Source organism: Callithrix jacchus, chromosome X (genome assembly GCF_049354715.1).
Source record: "Callithrix jacchus isolate 240 chromosome X, calJac240_pri, whole genome shotgun sequence".
Lineage (NCBI taxonomy): Eukaryota > Metazoa > Chordata > Mammalia > Primates > Cebidae > Callithrix > Callithrix jacchus.
In genome coordinates this window covers 134,440,217-134,461,858 of record NC_133524.1, presented here as the reverse complement: position 1 = coordinate 134,461,858, position 21,642 = coordinate 134,440,217, and the positions used below count along the sequence as shown (strand labels likewise).

The 21,642-nt window shown below is 39.9% G+C and overlaps 1 pseudogene; it reads left to right on the top strand.

The window, feature by feature from the left end:
- The first annotated feature begins 6,116 nt into the window (after positions 1–6,116).
- On the top strand, positions 6,117–6,872 carry LOC108589916 (peptidyl-prolyl cis-trans isomerase A pseudogene; annotated as a pseudogene).
- The last annotated feature ends 14,770 nt before the right edge of the window (positions 6,873–21,642 follow it).

Here is a 21,642-nt window from a genome sequence, read left to right as displayed (position 1 = left end):
CCAGGCATAGAAAGACAGGTACTGCATATTCTCACTCATATGTGGGAGCTAAACAAAGTTGATTTTATGGAGATAGAGAGTGGAATTATGGTTAACAGAGGCTGGGAAGGATAGCAGTAGGGGACTGAGAAAAGGCTGGTTAATAGTTAGAAATAAACATTTAGACAGAAGGAATAAGTTCTAGCGTTTGAGCAGAGTAGGGTGATGACAGTCAACAATACCTTGTTCTACATTTCAAAATAACTGCAAGAGAATAGATGAAATACTTTCAATACAAAGAAACAATAAATGTTTGAGGTGATAGATATTCTAAATACCCTGATTTGATCATTACATACTGCATGCACGTATCACATGGACCCCATAAATATGTTCAGGTATGTATGAATTTTAAAAGAATATTTATATAGGTAATACCAAAAAAGTAAAAATTATAACAGTGTAAAAGACTGTTTAAATAAAAAGAGAAGGCGTTTTTTATTTCCTTCCCACCTCCAATCCAAAAACCCAGATGTACCCACTATCTAGTTTTAAATTATTTTTACTGTATATAAGTAAGTATATATGGATCATACTACACTCCGGTTTCCTTTTATATTGTAGTCACACACACACACACACACACACACACACACACATAGCATGAAATTGACCATTTTAACCATATTAAGTATATTCACAATGTTGTGCACCAACATCCGTTAACACCATCCACCTCCAGAATTTTTCTTCATCCCAAATTTTCTTCCCATTAAACAGTAACTCCCCATTTGCTTCCCCCCACCTCTGTAAAATCCATTGTACTTTTTGTCACTATGAATTTGACTACTTCGGGTACCTCATGTCAGTGGAATTATACAATATTTGTCCTTAAGTGTGTGACTTATTTCACCTAGCATAATGTTTTCAAGGATCATCTATATTGTAGCAAGTATCAGAAATGCATTTTTTCTGTGACTGAATAATATTCCATTGTATAGATATACTATATTTGGTTTATCCATTTATTTATGTTTGTGGACTCTTGAATTGCTTCCATCTTTTGGCGATTGTGAATAATGGTTCTATGACATTGGTGTCCGAGTATCTGAAGACAAGCTTTGAATTCTCTTGGATATATGCCTAGGAGTAGAATTGTTGGATCATATGGTAATTCTGTTTACCTTTATGAGGAACAACCAAACTACTTTGCATTCCCCCAAGCAATGTACCAGGGTTCTAATTTCTCTACTACCTCCCCACACCTGTTATTCTCCATTTTTCTAAAGTAATAGTCATCTTAATTACTGTGAAGAGGTATCTTATTGTAGATATGTCTGTCCTTATGCCAGTTTTACACTGATTTAATTACTGTGCCTTTTTAGTAAGCTTTGAAATCAGGAACTGTGTATACTCCAACTCTGTTATTTTTCAAGATTGTTTTGGCTATCGAGGGTCCTTAAAACTCCATATAAGTGTTAGTTTTTTCTTCTTCTCCAAAAAGTGCTGCTGGAATTTTGATAGGGATTGCATCTAATCAATAGGTCATTTTGGGTAGTATCATCACCCTAACAATATTGTCAACCAATTCATGAATACAGGATGTCATTCCATGTATTCAGGTCTTCTTTAGTTTCTTTCAGCAATGTTTTATGATTTTCAGTGTACGAATCTTTCTTTTCTTTGGTTACATTTATTTCTAAGTATTTTTATGTTATTATAAATAAAATTATTTTCTTGATTTCCCGTTTGGATTTCTCATTGCTAATATATAGAAATGCTAGATTTCTGTGTTTTGTACAGTGGCCTTTTTCACTCTCTCATTTCTTTTACTAAAAAACCATGATATGGCAGGGCACGGTGGCTCAATCCTGTAATCCCAGCACTACAGGATTGAGCCTGTAGTGGAAAGCCGAGGCAGGCGGATCACCTGAGGTCAGGAGTTCGAGAGCAGCCTGGCCAACATATAGTGAAACCCCGTCTCTACTAAAAAATACAAAAATTAGCTGGACATGGAGGCACATGCCTGTAGTCCCAGCTACTTGGGAAGCTGAGGCAGGAGAATTGCTTGAACCTGGGAAGTGACAGAGTAAGACTCTGTCTCTCAAAAAACAAAAAAAGAAAAGAAAACCGTAATATGATTGTTCACATGTCTAATTTATTATACTGTCTGTCCACCTATTTTTATAGTGACCATATATTTTATCATACAAACCATAATACACTCCAGAGAGAAAGAGTGCTATCACACAGTGAAAACAGGTGTTAATTTGAATTTTCACCTACATGCATTTTGAAAATCAAAATGTATGATAATCCTACCTACTATTGAAGGATATATATATATAACTTTGCTTTTCTAGTAACCTTCCTATATCACTAACACACTTTTACCTTAGTTCTATAGTAATTTATGAACATGTTTTATTTCCCGAACCAGTTTGCTAGTTTCTAAAAGATAAAAAATAATTTCCCATTGCCCTTGAACTACCCAGTATCTAGAACATTGCCTTATGTCTGTTGGATGAATGATGACTCTTGTTTACCTCTACAGAAATTCTTGATCTTCTACCCACAGGGTTCCTCTTACTCAGTGAGAGCTTTCCACACAAAACCACTAATAATAAATAAGGGGATATGACCTATGACCTAAGGTAAACAAAACAATTAATCATAGACTTTATAAGATCATCTTCAAACTACAGAACTCAGCAAGTCATACAACAGGATCCATCAAGGTGACATAGTCATTTCCAATTTTCACAAAGATTACAGAATGCTATTACTTTGCATTAAAATTTGAAAAAAATAACTGGTTAAGATTTACAGACTCTCAAATCACTTCTAAAACCAATGATTTATTTGGGAATTTGGGCTAATAGGCGAGTTCTACAGAAAACGTGACATGTCCTCAGGTATTTTTAAATATATCCAGGAATTATTCTAAATGGTAACCCACTTTAGATGTTTCACTGTTCTATTACATCTCAATGTACTATATGTGTTTTTATCCATTGGATTATGAATAAGGAATACAGTTGGACTTCTGCGTCACACCATATGCAGAAAATTAACTAAAATGGATCAATAAACTAAAGGTAACAATGAAAACTAAAAACCCCTTGGAAGAAAACAGAAGTAAATATGCATGGGCCGGGCATGGTGGCTCACACCTGCAATCCCAGGACTTTGGGAGGCTGAGGTGGGCAGATCACTTGAGGTCAGGAGTTCAAGGCTAGCGTGGACAACATGGTTAAACCCCATCTCTAGTAAAAATACAAAAATAAGCCAGGCAGGGTGCTATGTGCCTATAATCCCAGCTACTCATGAGGCTGAGGCAAGAGAATAGCTTGAACCCAGAAGGTGGAGGTTGCAGTGAGCCGAGATAGTGCCACTGCACTCCAGCCAGGGTGACAGAGCAATATATATAATTTATATTATATTACAGTATATTTAATATAAAAGTTATATTTTATAATTTAAAATAAAAATTATAATATATTTGATAAATTTAAAATATAAAATATGTTTGTTATAAAATATATATTCATATACATAAATACATATAACATTTATATTTTGATATATATTTTATCAAAAATAAATAAATATGGATGGCCTTGGATTTCACATATCCATATTCAGCTGATGGAAAAGTAAAACATTGCAGCCATTTGTAAATATCACCTCAAGTTGCAAGGGTGAAGCTCACTCATGATCACAGTTTTCCTGGATGAACATCATAGCAGTTTTTTTTGTTGTTTTTTTTTTGTTTTTTGTTTTTTTTTTGAGATAGATTTTCGCTCTTGTTACCCAGGCTGGAGTGCAATGGCGTGATCTCGGCTCACCGCAACCTCCGCCTCCTGGGTTCAGGCAATTCTGCTGCCTCAGCCTCCTCAGTAGCTGAGATTACAGGCACGTGCCACCATGCACAGCTAATTTTTTGTATTTTTAGTAGAGACGGGGTTTCACCACGTTGACCAGGATGGTCTCGATCTCTTGACCTCGTGATCCACCCGCCTCGGCCTCCCAAAGTGCTGGGATTAGAGACTTGAGCCACCGCGCCCGGCCTCATACCAGTTTTATTTTGCAAGTCTTACTAGGAATAAATCTGGCTTTTCATCTGTTTGATGTGTGACACTTGTTAATTGGTATACGTCTCAATTCCGGAAGTTTTCCTCTATAGGAGGGAGTTTAGTTAATGTGACACTCCTGGATTCTTTGTGCTTCTTTACAAACCCTATTAAAGCATAGGTGGGGTGAAATCTGTTTAATGAATCTGAGGCGAATAAACTAGGTATATTAGGCCCAGAGCTTTTCTGTTTTTGCTTTTAAAGGATACGTTCTAATAGCACACTCTTTGAATATTCTAAGTTTTCTTCAGGCAGGCATGTTGGGACCCTCGCCCTGGTCTATTGCTTCCACAAATGAGCAGATAAGTATATAACTTAGCTTTTACTATGTAAGAAACCACTCCAAAATTTAATGACTGTATTACTTTCCTGTGGCTGCTGTAACACTAACACAAACTGCTTGACTTAAAACATCAGAAATTTATTTTCTCACAGTTCAGGGGGTTAGAATTTTGAAATTAAAATTCTATGCTCCCTCTGAAGGCTCCTGGAAGAACCTGTTGCATGCCTCATAGCTCCTGATGTCACCAGCAATCCTTGGTTTTCCTAGTAAACTCATCACTCCAATGTCTGCCTCTATTGTTACATGGCATTCTCCCTGTGTGTGTGTCTCTATCCTTCCTCTTCTTTTTTTATAATGACACCAGTTGTATTGGATTAAGGACCCAACTTACTACAGTATGACATCCTCTTAACTTACATGTTAATTACATCTACAAAGACTCAATTTCCAAATAAGGTCACATCGTAGGTACCATGGTACCGGGGTACCAGGAGTTATGCCATCAATATATCTGTTTAAGGAACACAATTCAACCCACAACAGTGGCTTAAAACAGCAAACATTATTTCTTATGATTCTATTGGTTAGCTGGACAGGCTATGCTAGTCTAGGCTGGTTCAAGTTGGACTGGATAGTGTAATAAAGCCTCATTCACATTTCTGGGGTCTCGTCTTGGACAGCTAAGATGACTTCCATAGCTAGGGCCTCTGTCCACATGACCTCTCATCTTTTCAAAGTCTAGCACAGGATTGTTCTCATAGTGATGGAAAGTCTTCTAGAACTAGGAGGCAGAAAGTGTCAATGTGCAATAATTTTCCAAATGTTTCCTTATGTCACATTTCCTAATGTCTCACTGACCAAAGCAAGCCACAAGGCTAAGCCCAGATTCAGTGTAGGAGTGAACCACCCAGGAAGGCTTGAACAAATTGGGGCTACTACTGAAACTATCTAGCACAGTGGCTATATCTAGTTCTGAGGTTTGCCATTCCATAGTTCTATGCACCTTCAGCTATAAGCCATGTCTTCTGACTTTACCATTTGTGAGAAATAAAGGTGACATTTTAGTCTTTAAATGGAACTTCTTCATCTTTTTGCTCATTTTTTTTAAAATAACATGAATTATTTATTGGAGCCCCCACAACTTCCTTCTCCTTTTTATATAACTTCTAATAAGTAATAATATCTTTTATTCATTCAACAAACATTTATTACAAATCTATTTTAAGGCAGGCACAAGAGATATGGTGGTAAACCAGTAAAACGTAGTCGCTACCCAAAACAAACTTATATTCCAACTCCCAGTTTAGAAGTCAGATGATGGTGAAGCCGAACTGCAGCTGAGAATAGAGAGGGCCTAATCTATTCAAAATCTCTATCAGTCAGTCTTCCTTCAGTGCCAACAGAAGAAAAGTCAGAATCTGGTGGAGTGCGGTGGCTCACACCTGTAATGTCAGCACTCTGGAAGGCTGATGCAGATGGATCACCTGAGGTCGGGAGTTCAAGACCAGCGTGATCACCATGGTGAAACCCCTTCTCTACTAAATACACAAAAATTAGCAGGGCATGGTGGCACATGCCTGTAATCGCAGCTACTTGGGAGGCTGAGGCAGAAGAATCACTTGAACCCAGGAGGCAGAGGTTGCAGTGAGTCAAGATCACAGCGTTGCACTCCAGCCTGGGCAACAGAGTGAGACACTTTCAAATAAAAAAGAAAGGAAGGGGCTTTGCAGACGCCGCCGCCGCCTGGAGCCTTGTGGTATCAGCCATGGTCAACCCCACCGTGTTCTTCGACATTGCCGTTGACGGCGAGCCCTTGGGCCGCGTCTCCTTCGAGCTGTTTGCAGACAAGGTTCCAAAGACAGCAGAAAACTTGCGTGCTCTGAGCACTGGAGAGAAAGGATTTGGTTATAAGGGTTCCTGCTTTCACAGAATTATTCCAGGGTTCATGTGTCAGGGTGGTGACCTCACACGCCATAATGGCACTGGTGGCAAGTGCATCTACGGGGAGAAATTTGATGATGAGAACTTCATCCTAAAGCATACAGGTCCTGGCATCTTGTCCGTGGTAAATGCTGGACCCAACACAAGCGGTTCCCAGTTTTTCATCTGCACTGTCAAGACTGAGTGGTTGGATGGCAAGCATGTGGTCTTTGGCAAGGTGAAAGAAGGCATGAATATTGTGGAGGCCATGGAGCGCTTTGGGTCCAGGAAGGGCAAGACCAGCAAGAAGATCACCATTGCTGACTGTGGGCACCTTTAATAAATTTGACTTGTGTTTTATCTTAACCACCAGACCATTCCTTCTGTAGCTCAGGAGAGCACCCTCCACCCCATGTGCTCGCAGTATCCTAAAATCTGTGCTCTCGCTGCAGTTCCCTTTGGGTTCCATGTTTTCCTTGTTCCCTTCCATGCCTAGCTGGATTGCAGAGTTAAGTTTATGATTATGAAATAAAGACGAAATAACAAAAAAAAAGAAAGGAAGGAAGGAAGGAGGGAAGGAAGGGAATCTATGAAAAAAAGTGTACATATTATGTAAATAGCCTCAAATCTAATATCCTAGCCCCTTCCAACCAGATCCCTTCCCAAAGCCACTTCTACATGGAAATTCTAAAGTGGCCAACAAATTCAGTATTTCTTGAACTGTTTTTGCCCAGATTGCTTTGGAGGCAGTGCAACTGCGCAAGTGGCACCCGCGGTCTGGTTTCACCACAACTTGAAATGCTGGCCACAAGGTAATGCCAAAAAGTCACAATTCCTTTTTATTTTGCATCTTTTGCAACAGCTTTATTGAAATATAATTCACATAACATATACTTTACACATTTAAAGTTTGTGAATCCGTGCTTTTTGTATATTCACAAAGTTGTGCAACCAAAGCCCAATCAATTTTAGAACATTTTCATCACCCTAAAATGCAGTACCATGCTAATAAGCAGTCACTCTCCATTCTCATCCCCCAGCAATAAGCAACCCCTAATCTATAATTCTGTGGAATTATATAATATGTGGCCTTTTCTGACCTCCTTCACTTAGCATTATGATTTTAAGAATCATTAATGTCACAGCATAAATCACTATTTAACTTTTTATTATTGAATATTGTGCTGAATAGTCAATATTTTGTTTATTCATTCATCATTTGATGGGTATTGAAGTTGTTTTCACTTTTTGGCCATCACGAATAATGCTGCTATAAGCATTCACATGAAGCTTTTGTGTGAATGTGTTTTCATTTCCCTTGAGTATATACCTAGGAGTGGAATTGCTGGGTTATATGGTAGCTCTATGTTAAACTTTTTGCAGAACTGATAAACTCTTCTCCAAATGACTGCAACATTTTACTTGCCCAGCAGCGGAATATGATTCTAATTTCTCCACGTCTTTGACAACTCTTGTTATTATATGCTTTTTTATTATGGTCATCCTACTGGGTGTCTGCCTTTCATTTTTACTATGTGCTGGCACCTGGATTATGATCATATACTTTAACAACTTACTACCTTGCCGGGCGCGGTGGCTCACACCTGTAATCCTAGCACTTTGGGAGGATGAGGTGAACAGATAACAAAGTCAGGAGTTTGAGACCAGCCTGGCCAACATGGTAAAACCCCATCTCTACTAAAAATACAATATTTAGCCGGGCATGGTGGTGGGCGCCTGGAGTCCCAGCTACTCAGGAGGCTGAGGCAGGAGAATCACTTGAACCCAGGAGGCAGAGGTTGCAGTGAGCCGAGATTGCTCCACTGCACTCCAGCCTGGGCAACAGAGGGAGACTCTGTCTCAAAAAAAAAAAAAAAGAACTTACTATACTTCTGTAACCCAGAAGTATAGACATCACCTGGGAGCTCAATAATAATGCAGAATCTCAAGTCCCGACCCCAACCTACTGAATCAGAATATAAATTTTAACAAGATCCTCATGATTTCATGTACATAAAATACCAAAATCAGATAAATCCATAGGGAATAAGTAAATCCATAAAGACAGAAAATCAACAGTGGTTGCCAGGGATAGACTCAATGCTGAATGGAAGCCACTGCTTTTTGTGCATGAGATTTGTTTTGTGGGGACAAAAATGCTTTGGAACTAGATGGAAATGTTGGTTGAATAACATCATGAGTGTCCTAAATGCTACTGAGTTGTTTACTTTAAAATGGTTAATTCTATATATTCACTTAAAAAAAAATTGAGAAGGGTGTGGTGGCTCACACCTATAATCCCAACACTTTGGGAGGATGAGGCAGGAAGATCACTTGAAGCCAGGAGTTGGAGACATAGCGAGACCCCTTGTCTCTACAAAAAAAAAAAAAAAAAAAAAAAATTAGCCAGGTGTGATGGCATGTGCATGTGGTCCCAGCAACTCAGGAGACTGAGGCAGGAGGATCACCTGAGCCCTGCGAGGTAGAGGCTGCAGTAAGCTACAGTTGTACCACTGTACTCCAGACTGTATGATAGAGCAAGACCCTGTCTCGAAAAATAAAATTATATAATACATATAGGTATATTATATATAATACACATATATAAAATAAATGCATATAATCTATATACAGAGAGAGAGAGAAAAGTTACATTGTGTTCAGCTCTGTGTTGGGGCCAAGGTAGAATCCTCGTATTCAGACTTGGGATTTGGAGACTCAAAATTTACCCTAGAAGACATGAAACCATGTAGTCTGGTGGTAGACAAGGCTGATTGATGCCCAGTGCCCAGCACTGATTCTTACATTCTTCTAACGTACTTTCCTGTACTGCAAAAGATGAAAAGCAAAAAAGAAGAAGAAAAGAAAGAAAAAAAGTTCCAGACACCTTTGCCACTAGCATTCTGTATAAACACTGAGTTCTGCCAATTTCATGCACTCACATGACATTTGGAAAGCAGAAGAGATGTGGAGGACATATGCCTGCCATTGCAAGCACATGTGTGGGGATGTGAGTTGTCCTCACAAACCACATTTCAGTATCCAGTCTCTTGCTTCATTGGTAATTGCAGGCAGCTACTGGAGTGGTAATGGCAAGAGTCAGCACCCTCATGCCCAGTCACCGAATTCACAGGTGTTAAGAGACAGCAAAAGCAGCAATAACAGCCTCATGTTCAAGATTTCCTGTTCCCTATGTTGCACTTACAACAGTAACTTCATGAACTCAGTGCTTCCAGTGGCAGCCTCCTTTCTTTCCACCAACTTGACTGTGGCAGAGGTAGTGTATCTCCCATGATGGGAATCATTGTGAGAAGTCCAGACTTGAACATGTGTGCCAATCCTGATCAGAGATGCCAAACTGGATTTCACGTCAGTAAAATAAAATTGCAATAATGTTTACAATGAAGAAAAGTGGGAAACAACCTTAACTCTTTCTTGGTAGAAGACTGGAAAAGGAACCTGTGGCATATTCATACAATGGACTACAATATAGCCTATTAAAATATATTGAAATAGGCCAGGCATGGTGGCTCGTGCCTGTAATCTCTGCACTTTGGGAGGCTGAGGTGGGTGGATCACCTGAGGTCAAGGGTTTGAGACCAGTCTGGCCAACATGATGAAACCCTGTCTCTACTAAAGCTACCAAAAAAAAAAAATTACATGGGAGTGATGGCGCACACCTGTAATCCCAGCTACTCAGGAGGCTGAGGCAGGAGAATCACTTGAACACGGGAGGCAGAGGTTGCAGTGAGCCAAGATTGTGCCACTGTACTCCAGCCCGGGCAACAAGAGCAAAATTCCATCTCAAATATATACGTGTGTGTGTGTGTGTGTGTGTGTGTGTGTGTGTGTGTGAAATCAACACATATCAACGTATATACATCCCATAAACATATTACTGAATGAAAAACTTAAATTGTGAGAAAATACAAACAGCATGTTTCTATTTGTATGCGAATTATTAGAACCCACAGGGCTGGAAAAACATCCAGAGATGGGAAGACTAACCCCCAATGAGCAAATCCAGGCTGCAGCCTGTCTTTGTATGGCAAGAGAGCCACAAACGTTTTTACAGTTTTGAAGGGTGATAAAATTTGTCTAATTTTAAAAGCAGAATATTCAACAGAGACCTGCAAAACCTAAAATATTTACTATCTAGCCCTTTACAGAAAAAGTTGGCGGATCTCTATGTTTTGTGGAGACACATGAATATATTGGAAACATACATGAGAATGATACTCACTGATTTCTGGATTAGTGATTACCTCTGTGGAAGGAAAGGAAAGGGAAATATATCTGCATCATTCAGTTTCTTTACAAGAAGAGATCGGAAGCAAGTATGGCAAAATGCTAACATCTGTTTTATCTTGGGACTGCATAGGTGTCTGCTATATTACATTTAGTCTGAATGTTTGAAATGCTTTATAATTAAAAGTAACATTTTAAGAAACAAATGACTAATTGCATGCAAAAATACTGAAGCCAACAAACAAAAAGTGGAATAAGAATATATAAAATTGAAAAGTCACAGAGGCTAATGTTGCTGGAGAAGTGTGGGGAGCTAGGGAAGAGGGATGTAGATTAAGGGGGGGTTGGGGCCTTATGGGTGACCTGTAAGAAAGGGAGGAGCAGGTGTGGGAATTTCCACAGATTTCTGGCATTTTGTAGTTTCCCTGATTGCTGTTTGTCTTACTTCATATCTACTTTTCCTTAGTGATTAGCTATACAAAGCTTATTGTTCTTTTCAAAATACAGCTTTTGATTATCAATCCCAATCAAATTTGAGAAACTAATTAAAGCTGCAGGTGCCTCCACACAAAAAGAATGTATGCACCCACTTTGCAGGTGAATATTTACATAATAAGACTAGAGGCAAGAATGCGCTGCCTGGCCCCAAGAGTCACAGCACTTCACAGGCTATATGAGCTGCTTCCTTTCACTTTCAGGTGATTTTTCTCTAGGCAGGTATACAAAAAAAAACAAAAAAACAAAAACCCTGAGGGGCCAGCCTTTCCCAGTTAATTTCTCCCTCTAGTGAAGTATAAGGTGAGAATATGGAAGGTGTCAATTTTCTCCCTTTCCAGGCCAAACACTGCCTGGAATTCCCTTTTTACTTCCACCAAGGGCTTCTTGTCAGCCCCAAAGACCCACTCACCCCGGACTCTAGTGTTGAGCTGGGAACTGCAGCAGCCCATTGCCACCTCAGCCTCTTTACTACAATCACAGAATTGGAGAGAGAAGGGAAATTCTAGTGGGACAAGACACATGTTTCCCAGATGGTCCAGTTGTTTGAGAAATGCTGAAAACTTCAGTGAGCGACTTTCTCCCTATGGGGTGCATGTGTTCATGAGTTACCTATCCTGCTGGTCTTGAAATCTAAAGCAGTTTCCACAAGTCCTTTTGGTACCTTCGGCAGTGTTGAACACTCCTCCCTGTCCAGAACTACTTTATGAATACCAAACGTGATTGTGTGTTTTGTTTACTTTTTTCTTTTTTTCATTTTTTTTTTTTGGCAATTCTAGTCCATAACCTTTCAGTACGTCATTACTCAAATTAAGTAGACTCTCTTAACATTCACTTTTCATTACTAAAGTCCCTAAAGAGTTAGCTCCCTGCATTTTTCTTCTCTTGGCTTAATAGTCCTCGTGCCTTTAGCCATATTTTGTTGCTTTATTTTCATCCTGGTGCCTAGTACATTGCCCTCTCTCCATATTGTTCACGTTGCTCCTAGAACCTGTATGGTGAGGCATTATGTGATAAATCAGGCTTGGTCAGGGAATTTGAAGGCCTGGGTTCTAGTCCCAGCTTTGTCTCTTCCTACCCATGGGAACTTGGGTAAGCTGTTTAAAATTTCTGAGCTTCAGTTCCCTCATCTGTAAAATTCAGATAATAATTATCCTTACTGAGATGCAGTCCAGACTAAACCTAATAACAGAAAGAAAGGAGCTTTCTGAACTATAGAGTATTATATAAGAGTCAGCTATTACTCTAAGGTAAAGGTCTTTACAGTGCTAAATAAAAAAAGCATCAGATCTCCATTGCTTGTTCACACAGTGATAGACTTTTTGCTCAGCACACTTTTTTGAGCCATGGTATATTCATTGGATTGTGGTTTGCTGTGACCCCTCTGTTGGAGACAAGATTAGAAGCTGTTAAAACATACTGTTGGAAAGATCAGAAGTTGTGCTATTTAAAGCTACCCATCAAGGTGATGTATCTTATCGCATATCTATACACACACACACACACACACACACACATGTGTATATGTACACATATGGCTGGGCACAGCAGCTCCTGCCTGTAATCCCAAAACTTTGGGAGACCTAGGTGGGCAGATCATTTGAGGCAGAAGTTCAAGACCAACCTGGCCAACATGGTAAAACCCCATCTCTACTAAAAATACAAAAAAATTAACTGGGCATGATAGTGCACACTTGTAATTCCAGCTACTGGGGGAGGCTTAGGCAAAAGAATCACTTGAACCCAGGACGCGGAGGTTGCAGTGAGCTGAGATCATGCCAGTGCACTCCAGCCTGGGTGACACAGCGAGACTCAATCTCAAAAAAGAATACATATATACAGACACACACACACACACACACACACATACGCATATATGAATATATACATATATAAATATATTCCTTGCCCACCAATCAGCATAGCTATTCTCTTTATCAATAACTGTTTAAGATGTCTATGTATCCCTTTCTCTTCGTCTCCATCATTCTTATTTTACTCTAAGCAAACAGCAAATAAAGTCAAGATAAGAACCATCAGTAAAGGGGTTAAGAGGTTATTCCATGTTTTCCAGTCTAGGTTCTTTCCATGTTTTTGGTTATTTCCTTAGGAATGTAATTTTTCATGTTTTCATGTCATTCATTGGGAAACAGCATTTTAGCCTTTCGAGGACCTCTTGGAAGTTGATTCCATCTACTTTCATCACCACTTAGAGCAAGTGCCATTTCTCCTTTGAGAAGTTGACCATTGATCTAATATTCTGGTCCAATTTCGTTTTTGTTCCACTGTACTAGAGGGGCAAATTGTTTTTCCATAAGCCTTCTTTTGACATTGACTCCGAAGAGTCTATATCTTACAGGACCAGAACTTGACTAATTTCATCTTCTCTTTTCAGTATATTACCATATCATCTCCAGAGGTTTAAATCCTCACATTAAAACACAGATTCAGGGAGCTCAGGAGCACTCATTTTCTCTGTTCCTATTAACAATTGGGACTTTTCCTTGAGTACCCTTTTGGAACAGGAGCAAAAGAGTCCCCATTGCAACATCTTTGACTACCACCTAGCATCTAAACATATCCCTGTCAGAGATGAGTATACCTTCTGCATAGCCTTTGATGGGATGAAAGTCAGGTAACTTCAGATAGACAGCTAACTGGGGACTGATCAGAAGTTCTAAAACTTCTTAGGCTGGTGCCTCATGAAGGGTAAACAGCAACAAATGTCATCATGACTGCTCTGGGACCATTTGCTGCAGAATGTGTTTACCTAAGCTGCAGAAGTTAATGGCGTTTACAGCATTCAAAAATACAAGAGTTCTATGCCTTCTTCTCCAAATGTAATTAGGGCGGGAAAAAGTCGTAAGATTCACAGTTAAATTGTTTTAGGTGGCCATTACTAATGACCTAAAGAATGTTAGACAATACTTTTTTCTTTGGGCCACTTGCAACTCAATGTATTCCAGAGAGTAGAAATGTAGAAACAGCAAAAAAGAAAAGGCATGTTCAGAGGCTCATAAAACAAAACAGAGAAATAAAAAACTCATATTGGCAACTTCCTGATAGAGCAGCCAGCCCAAACTTTGACCCCTAATGTCCATGATCATTCCACACTGCCCTTCTACCTCTCTATGCTACTGAGATGATGCTCTGCAGAAATGTACTCTTCTTTCTCTAGGTTAACTTACAAGCTTTTAAAGCGCCAGGCCGCAGGCTTTCAATTTTTTTCTCTCTACCCTGAAGTACCTGATTTAGCAGCAGAGTGAATCCTTAAGCTGCTCAGTCATTGGTGAATGAGTGAGTGAGTGAGTGAGTGAGTGCTGCAAGTAAGAACTAAGTCCTAGTCCTCCTGAGAACTGTCTCTGCTCCTTTGCTCAGTCCCTGCCATCAGTTTCTCCAGGGATCTAACCTGAGTGAAGGAGAAGAAATTAGGGGGTCCATGAGCTAAAAGAGGTATGTATAAGGCCAGGCGCGGTGGCTCAAGCCTATAATCCCAGCACTTTGGGAGGCCGAGGTGGGTGGATCACGAGGTCGAGAGATCGAGACCATCCTGGTCAACATGGTGAAACCCCATCTCTACTAAAAATACAAAAAATTAGCTGGGCGTGGTGGCGTGTGCCTGTAATCCCAGCTACTCGGGAGGCTGAGGCAGGAGAATTGCCTGAGCCCAGGAGGCGGAGGTTGTGGTGAGCCGAGATCGCGCCATTGCACTCCAGCCTGGGTAACAAGAGTGAAACTCTGTCTCAAAAAAAAAAAAAAAGTATGTATAAATAAAATATTTCATTTAGGTCAATTGAATTCCCATTTATTTGTTTTGTTATTTTTTTTTGTCATAGCCCCTTTGGCCTTCTGGTGAAGTACACTGACCCTGTTTTAGTCCATTAGTGCTGCTATAACAAACTATCTTAGATTGGGTATGTTTTTTTTCTTGAGACAAGGTCTTGCTCTGTCACACAGGCTGGAGTGGTGCACTGGTGAGATCACAGCTCACTGCAGCTTCAACCCCCCAGGCTCAAGTGATCTTCCCATCTCAGCCTCCCAGTGAGTAGCTGGGATTGCAGGTGCATGCCAACACCCCTGGCTAATTTTGTACTTTTTTTTTTTAGAGATGGGGGTCTCACTATGTTGCCCAGGCTGGTCTGTAACTGCTAGGCTCAAGTGATGCTCCCACCTTAGCCTCCCAAAGTTCTGGGATTACAGACGTGAGCCACCATGTCCTGCTGGGTAATTTATAAACAACAGAAATTTATTGCTCACAGTTCTGGAGACTAAGAAGTCAAGAACAAGGCACCAACAGATTTGGTGCTTGGTGAGGGTTCACTCTGCTTCATGGATGGTGTGTTCTAGATGTGTCCTCAAATGGCAGAAGGGGCAAACAAGCACTCTGGAGCCTCTTTTATAAAGGCACTAATCCCATCCATGAGGTCTCTGCCCTCACAACCTGAACACCTCCTAAAAACCCCACCTGTTAATGCTAGTGCATTGGGCATTAAGTTTCAATATGAGGATACAAATGTTCAGACTATAGCAGACCACTTCTCAGAATAATCTTTATAAATGAATACAGTAACATATATAGAACTATGAAGCAAACTGATTATACGAAAAGGTTTATCAAAATTATTTTAAAAATCAACTTTATGATATAGCAATATGTGTACTTCTTTTGTAACACCAAAATAATAATTAAACAGCTAAGAGCAGATCTCATAACAACCATAGTTTCTTAGTAGTGATGAGCAAATGTTATTTAGATGTCTTTAACACCCTTAATATGGTATGAAGGGATCTGTGGTTTCCACTGGTGTCAAAGTCCCAGGCACTGCTAATATTATTGTGGTCACTTGCCTAAATGTTTCAAGAACCCCTAAATTTTATTCATGGATCCCTTCGAAGTGGATGGATCGCAGGTTAAGAATCCCGCCTTAAAGAATAATAAGGCAAGAGGTTCAGTTACAGTCCTTGTATTCAAAATAGCTCACCCCATGTTCTCTGGCCTCAAACAATTTAGAATTACAGCTCCTATAATTTTCACGCTGTTTCTTTGGATCTCTGAATGCTGTGAAAAGGCACAGTCTGAGATTTACAGTGTTCTTTGATTAACTGTCTCAGTTTAGCTTGTGTTCTGGGAGCATGCTTAATGAAACCAGCAGCCAGTTGTCTTCATTTCCTACCAATGTTTTATTACTGCTATTCAAATATTCCAATCCTGCCTGGCTCTGCTTTTTTAGCTCAGCCTCCAACTTCCTGAAGGGGTCATTTAGTATGCAGGTAGGGTTTGTATCCCCCTGGCACAGAGGCAGTGCTGGGCCCCAGAAACAAATTTAGGATCTGAAATGAGAAGGCCCAGACTTGAATTCCAGCTCCAGCGGCTACTCTTACAGGCTGCACAACTTTCTGCAAGACTCTTTCTGAGTCTCAGTTTTCTCTTCTGTAAAATGGACACATTAAGATTCTGTTCAACAAAACTATTGTCAGGAATCAAGCACATGAAGACACATAGTACATAGTAGCCAGCCATTAGTATTAGCAGCCCTCTCTGAGCCTCACTTTTCTCATCTGTAAAAGTGGAAATATAAACATTGTGTTATACTGGCAAGCTTTGAAGCCAAGTTGAATGTACAATGTTTCCTCCCTGATGGGCATATATCAAAACAATCTTTCCCCTTTCTCCAGGAGCTGGGGAAATGTGGATTTTTTGGTCTTTTTTTGTTTGCTTGGTTGGTTTTGTTTTGTTTTTTTTTTTTTTTTTTTTTTGGGTAAAGCAAGGATGAGGTTTTAGATCCTTATAGAGAAGGAGGGAAGAGGGTGGGTGAATGAGGTTTTGGGGAGGGAGCGGGGAATCATTTATTGCTGTAAGCCTCTGATTCCTTAAGTCTCTCTGAGGACTGGCTGTATTAGCATAACTGGAAGAGCTTACTAAAAAGGTTTTCAACTAGGCACTGTGGCTCACGCCTGTAATTGCAGCAACTCAGGAGGTTGGGAGGATCACTTGAGCCCAGCAGTTTGAGGCCAACCGGAACAACATAGCAGGACCCTCATCTCTAAATAAAAAAATGTTTTTAATTGAAAAAAATATACATATTTTCAGATTCCTACCCTAGTGTTGATGATTCTTTAGGCCTAGAACAGAGCCCATTCCTCAAAGTAGGGACTGGTACTTTAGAAGCCAAATCTGTGGTCCTTAACCAAAGTTGATCTCACTTTACCCCCAAGGGTCTTGGCGAAATGGACAGAAGGCATTTTTGTTTCTCTGAAGGAGGGACACTTAGTGGGCAGGGCCAGTGCTAAATGCCATGTGTATTAGTCAGGGTTCTCTAAAGGGACAGTACTAATAGGATACATGTATATATGAAAGAGAGTTTATTAAGGAGTATTAACTCACACAATCACAAGGTGAAGTGCCACAATAGACTGTCTGCAAGCTGAGGAGCAAGGAAGCCAGTCCGAGTCCCAAAATCTCAAAAGTAGGAAAGTTGACAGCTAAGCCTTCAGTCTGTGACTGAAGGCCCGAGAGCCCCTGGCAAAACCACTGGTGTAAGTCCAAGAGTCCAAAAGCTGAGGAACATGGAGTGCGATGTTCGAGGGCAGAAAACATCTAGTACAGCAGAAATATGAAGGCCAGAAGACTTGCAAGTCTGCTCATTCCACCTTGTTCTGCCTGTTTTTTCTAGCCATGATGGCAGCCGAGGGGATGGTGCCCACCCACATTAAAAGTGGGTCTGCCTCTCCCAGCCCACTGACTCAAATGTTAGTTTCCTTGGCAATACCCAGGAACAATATTTGCATCCTTCAATCCAATCAAGTTGACACTCAATATTAACCATCACACCATGCAATGAGCAGGATAGCCCCACACAATGAATAACTGTTCCATCCAAAATGCCAACAGTTCCTAAAATTATCTGCCCACCGTTAAAAGGGTACTTCCACTGAAAAGCTGAAGGATAAGTTTTGCTCATAAGGAACTAATTGCAGCTATTTAGCAAACACATCACAACCCACCCATCTAAAAGAGAGCTGTCTTCTTGAACAGAGTCCCCTTGTGAAGCTGCACTCTTATTCCATACGTACTTGCAGTAATATTAACCTTTAAAAGTTTTTCCTTCCAAGTCTTTGCTATTGTGAACAGTACAGCAATAAACACACGGGTGCATGTGTCTTTATAGTAGGATGATTTATAATCCTTTGGGCATATACCCAGTAATGGGATTGCTGGGTCAAATGGACTTTCTATTTCTAGATCCTTGAGGAATCGCCACACTGTCTTCCACAATGGTTGAACTAATTTACACTCCCACCAACATTGTAAAAGCATTCCTATTTCTCTACATCCTCTCGAGCCAATCCACCACGGCACAAATATACCTATGTAATAAACATGTACATTCTACACATGTACTCCAGAACTTAAAATATAATAATATTTAAAAAATAATAAAATAAAATAAGTACGTTCTTAATAATGAAAAAAAAAAGATTTTTCTTTTGGAATTAACCACTCTCCTCCCCAAGAATTGCTATAGTTTTTTGTTTTCCTTTTTCACTTCTTTCAATAGTTAGAAATTATTCATACTTTTGGGATGGTTTAATTTCTGGAAATATTTAAACCCCATTCCAAACACCACAGATAAGACTACGTGACACTGTTTAGAGTCCAAATGAAATGTCTAAAAAGAGACAAGATTATTTTTGGTTTCCCCTCCTGCAGCATGTAAACTTGCTAAGATGTGGAAAAGCTGGAAAAACAGTATTAAATGATGATCCAAAAGTATATCAGCTCTTGGATCAAATCATCAAGATTTGGCTATACTTCCTGTGGTTAGAATGGCCACCAAGTAGGCATATTATAGGTTTTTATTTTTATTTTTTTAATTTATATACCTTGAGATTTCTTGGTTTTCCCATAATTACCATATACTACTTTTATAACGGGGAAATCAATTCAAGTCATAATGTAATAATATTTTTCTCAGTATGTTCAATGCTCTCTTCTCCACCCTCCTCTCCTCTACCTTCCATAAGGGGACACACCATCATGATAGCTTGCATTACCTATCACAAACCGCCATAGGAGAATGGCTTAATAACGAAGCATACATCTACTCACTGTGATGTTACCCAGCCATTAACATGATCATTTTGAAGATTGTGCAGAAACATGAGAGCAACGAAAAAATTCAGACTATAAAATATTATTTACCTAATGTTTGCAATCATGTAGAAACACATGCAGATGAATAAGAAGTCTTCAACGATAATAACCAAAATTTAAAATATTATTAATATGTTGTGTTGATTATGGGTGGATTTCCTGTTATCAAAATTGTCCTGAATATTTTATATCATCTCTTTACTTAGAACATTTTGAATGTAAAAGGGAGATATCTGTATTCATTATGTTTATTCCAGTTATTCCAGTGAAGCATTTTTGTCATTTAAAAAATGCCTGGTGACTGATAACCCAGTATTAAATTGGAAAATACAATGTGATGATTATGTGGATTTGTTTTATGCAAATATCATAATTAGTTAGCGAAACATATACTGTACAATCTTCTACTTCATCTACCAGAGAAAACAAGGTTCTCTTTTCTTACAGTGTATCTAGACAGGGGCTGAGTGCTTGTGGAGTACCTCACATTTATCAATCTTTGAAAAATAAACAAAGTGAAAATAAAGATTCAAGGCTTTTTGACTATTTCTGTTGTTGTTATTTTCCCCTTGAGGACTTTAAACAATCTACCTGAAAAATAGAAGCAAACATGACTATCTTTGAAAAGATCAAAACCCAAATCGAATTATGATTTCTTCTCAATATTATAAGAAGTGTGGCTTAGGGCTGGGTGCAGTGATTTGTGGGGCAGAGCACGTGGCTCATGCCTGTAATCCCAGCACTTTGGGAGACCAAGGTGGGCCGATTACAAGGTCAGGAGTTCGAGACCAGCTTGGCCAATATGGTGAAACCCCATCTCTACTAAAAATACAAAAAAATCTGCCGGGCATGGTGGTGCATGCCTGTAATCCCAGCTACTCGGGAGACTGAGGCAGGAGAATTGCTTGAACCTGGGAGGTGGAGGTTGCAGTGAGCTGAGATCATGCCACTGCCCTCCAGCCTGGGCAACAGAGGGAGACTCTGTGTGAAAAAAAGAGAAGTGTGGCTTAATTACATAGAAAAAAAGACAATGATTTATGATTTCCGTTTTCCAAATTATCACTATCTTTTCTCATGATTCTGTGATCTTAGACTAGCACAAACTTTTGGCTTTTATTTTTCTCTACTGCAACTACAAGTAACTAGAAATACATGTCCTTTTAGTGTGATTTACTATTTGAAAAGAGTCATATGGTAATACCACTATTAACAAGGGAGATATGTGCCAGCCCCACATTTCGTTGCTAAAAATCCTCATTACCAAAGGTAGAGAAAATAACCAGGATGTGGAAATGAGTCTGGACTATGGATTCCCTCCCTGTCATGCCCTTGCCAACCATTGATCACTTCCTAGCTAAATCCAGCTGCATGTCCTCGTGCTCTTCACAAAGTGGAGAAGAGGTGATGCCTTCTACTTCAGCACAGCTCCCTATTTATCAGAGACCTCAAGGTGGGAAACTCTCTTCCCCTAGTTGCCACCACCCTGACCCAACCTCAAACCAACTGGCATTTCCCTTAGTGCTTTCCATGCCTAGGAAGCCTGTGTAAAAGGATGCTTTCTTGCCAGATGTGGTGCTCATGCCTGTAATCCCAATACTTTGAGAGGCCGAGGCAGGTGGATCACTTGAGGCCAGGAGTTCAAGACCAGCCTAGACAAAATGGCAGAACCCTGTCTGTACTGTGATTACAGGCGCCTGCCACCACACCTGGCTAATTTTTGTATTTTTAATGGAGACGGGGTTTCACCATATTGGTCAGACTGGTCTCAAACTCCTGACCTCAGGTGATCCACCCACCTCAGCTTCCCAAAGTGCTGGGATTACAAGCATCAGCCATCATGCCCAGCCTGCATTTTATATTTTTTAGAAAGAAAAAGAAAAAAATTACATTAAGGAGTAGGTTGTCCACTTAATCAAACAAGTCTACTTTAAATTCTACCACATCTAGCTCATTAACTGCTTTGAGTACTGAGAGAGCTCAAGAAAGCCCATTCATGAACATAAAGGATTTTAACGTAATTATAAGGGTCAGCGTAAAAATACTGTTCCCCTCTTGACCAGTCCTTAATCATACAGAACTTCTCTCAGAACACTTCTAGAGTACTAACTGAGCTCTATGCTTGTTTCTACTGATCAGCCATGTCAATTAGCCCTGAGCTAGAGGTACTGGGTTTATTAAGTGAACAACGGAGGCAGGTGAGACACGAATAAAAAATAGAGAAGGTGACGGTAAGAGTAACATTGGCATTTGTTTTTGTCAGGGCTCAAAACATGATATCCCAAACACGGTGCCTTGGCATACTGAAGGAAACCCTGAAAGAGCCTCAGAAGCAAGAAAAGCTCATTGACAAGAGTCTTAAAAAGATTGAAGTCAACCGGGACATGGTGGTTCACACTTGTAATCCCAGCACTTTGGAAAGCCAAGGTGGG